Genomic DNA, 2,847 nt, shown 5'->3' on the forward strand with positions numbered 1-2,847 from the left:
TAACAAGCCCGGTTCCTGGCACAGAACCTTCAGAGCGAAAGCAAGGCAGGCAAGCAGGAGAAAACTCTCTGCTGGAAAAAACACACACATACACAGATTAAAATAGTATTTGGCACCTACGTCGCACTTTTAAAATTCTTCAAACACCTTATAAACACTAGCTAATTAATTAAGCCGCCTAAATCTGGCTGCAGTTGGTGGAGAGAACTTAAAAGGGGCTGGGGGGTGGGGGCTGGGCAGCCCTACACAGCTCCAGATTTGATGGTCGCCCGCCTGGGTGCCGGCCTCCGGCCTCCGGCAGCACCGTGAGAACAGACCTGCTCTGACACGCCGCAGCCCGGTTCTGCAGCCTCTGGTGCTCACGCTGCTCCCCGCACAACTGCTGACTCACAGCCCGGTGTGCTGTTGTTGATAAAGATAATAATAACTGCCGTGTGTCGCAGGCATCTTCTGTGGGCCAGGCGCCGTCCCAGGCTCCAGGCTTGCTGTCTCCTGGGTGTGCCTGTGGCAGCTCCATTAACAGACAAAGATACAGGCTCAGAGAGGGGATGTGCCCGGGAGCGAGAAAATCCCCCTTCGTTCGTTCATGCGTGCATTCAACATGCGTTATTGAGGGCCTGGTGTGTGCCGGACACTGCTGTACACAGGGGGTTGGAAAGAGACCCTTGTGGATCCTACGTCTTGCTTGGGGGCACAGGACAACCCAGAGAAAATCAAGTATGTAAATAATATATCTGTGATTATAATGGGAACACAAACTAAAATTTAACCAGGCCCTCTGCCCGGGCACCTGGATCCAACTGTCATGGTCCTCCTAATTATCGTGAGGGTGGGTGGCCGACCGCCCCCACTTTATGGAAGGTGGAGCGTGGCCCAGGGAGGGCGGTGCTGAGCTGACTAAGCCCCCCCCCCCCCTTCCACCAGGCGTGCTGGGCCCAGCCTGTGCTGCCTCCAGGTGGCTTCCCCGTTCATCCCGCCTCCCCCCTGGAATGCAGACTCAGGAGGAATGTGCCTGCTGGCAGCTGCTGGTGCTGCCACAGGGTCTCCGGTCACTGGCCGCCTCTTGTGGCCTCTTCTGTGTGCCTCTGACACACTGGCCACCAGCTACACCCCAAGCCCCTGTCCTCTGTGGACTCTGGCTTCTTCCCTGCACCCTCAGGCTATCAGGCTGAGTCATCACTCGCCTACCTTGAGAGTGGGCCATGCCTGGGCTGGGAATCAGGGCTGGGACGATAAGCAGGGAGATGAGAGGCCCGTCCTGAAGCCCTGGGCTTGCCCGCAGTGAGGGCAGATGGAGTCCATGGGCCTCCCTTCCCTCGGACACCCCGCCCTGCCAGTGGGCTGGTGCCAGGCCTTTGGCAGGTGGGCAAATGCACAGGTTTCCCCGCTCCCAGCCAGAGCTAGAGGGGGCTGCCAGGGTCATCAGCTGAAACCCTGTCTGAGGTGCAAGGCAATGGTGGCCTAGGTCACCGCAGAATAGGGTCACATCGTGGGTGACTAGAGCACCCAGGCAGAAGCCAGATGGCCTGTCTGCACCTGTAACAGGCTGCCCCCATGCACGTCTCTTTCTTATTCTCCCCTCTGACTCCACCCCACACTCTGTCTCCTTCTGCCTATCTCTGTGTCCCTATAGTATCAAATCAAGCTGTGTGTGCGTGCGTGCGTACATATGTGTGTGTGTGTTTCTCCAAGGTCTTCATGGTCTGTCCTTCCCCGCCCCCCGCCCCTTCCACCCCCCTGGCCCCTGTGGCCCTGGCTGCTCTGAGCACCTGCAGCACTTTACCTGCCGGGTCATCCCCCTGGCTGTGGCCCCTCCCCCAACTTCTCTACCCACCAACTGTCTCACCACCCAGTTCTCTCCAGTTTGGGGCTCAGGCCCCTCCCACCTGACCTCAAAACTGCGTCCAGCTGCCAAGCCTGGAAGCCCTTGGCACCTGACCAGGTCCAGCTCCTGTGTCCCCAGCACCCAGCACGGCCTGGCCTGCAGGACCATCAGCGTCAGCAACAGACCCTTCCTCATTTATTCATTGTCCAGTGACCGCAGCTTCCCCTGTGCCCAGCTTGGCGCTAAGAGACTTAAAGCAGAGGGCTAGGGGGTGTCTACCCATCTTGTAGATAAGAAAACTGAGACTCAATACCAGTGGATAAATAGGTTACATGTAAATAAAGGGTGAGCCAGGTTTCAGACCAGGTCAGGAGGCTTCAAAGACCAGACGCTTCCTTTTGACGCTGTCCTGGCCCAGGCTCGCTGGTTGGTCCTACGAGAGAGTCGTCGAAAGGGGTCATATGCCTGTCTGACGCACGAGGACACCACGGCTCAGAGGTCAGGAAACAGACCTGCCCGGCTAAGGGCAGCGCTCTCATTTACGCCGAGTTTGGCAGCATCAAGGGCACTCACAAGCATCCCCGTTGGATCTTCTTGGTGGCCCAGGTGATGGCCAAGGTCACACAGTAGTAGCCCTGAGCCAAACCCAAGTCCTCCAACTTCACTCCTTCGGAGCCTGCACGAGCCCAGCGGCCGAGTCTGGCTTCCCTGCCGGCGGCCAGCTCCTGGGCCAGGCCCCAAGCAGAGAATAAACTTCTACAGAGCCCCACACACCACACTGCCAGCCGCCTCTGAGCCTTTGTCCATGCTGTTCCATCTGTTAGGAACACTGTGCCCCTTTCTTCCTGGTAAGTTCACATTTGAATTCAAAGCCCAGTTCAGACATGACACTTCCAGAGAGGGCTCAGGTCTCAAACCCCCTCTCTGCCACATCACTTAACCTCTCTGTGCCTCAGTTTCCTCACTCATAATAATCTCACGTGACAGGCTCACTGTGAGGGTCACACGTATGACACATGCCA

Source organism: Molossus molossus, unplaced genomic scaffold (assembly GCF_014108415.1).
Source record: "Molossus molossus isolate mMolMol1 unplaced genomic scaffold, mMolMol1.p scaffold_m16_p_6, whole genome shotgun sequence".
NCBI lineage: Eukaryota > Metazoa > Chordata > Mammalia > Chiroptera > Molossidae > Molossus > Molossus molossus.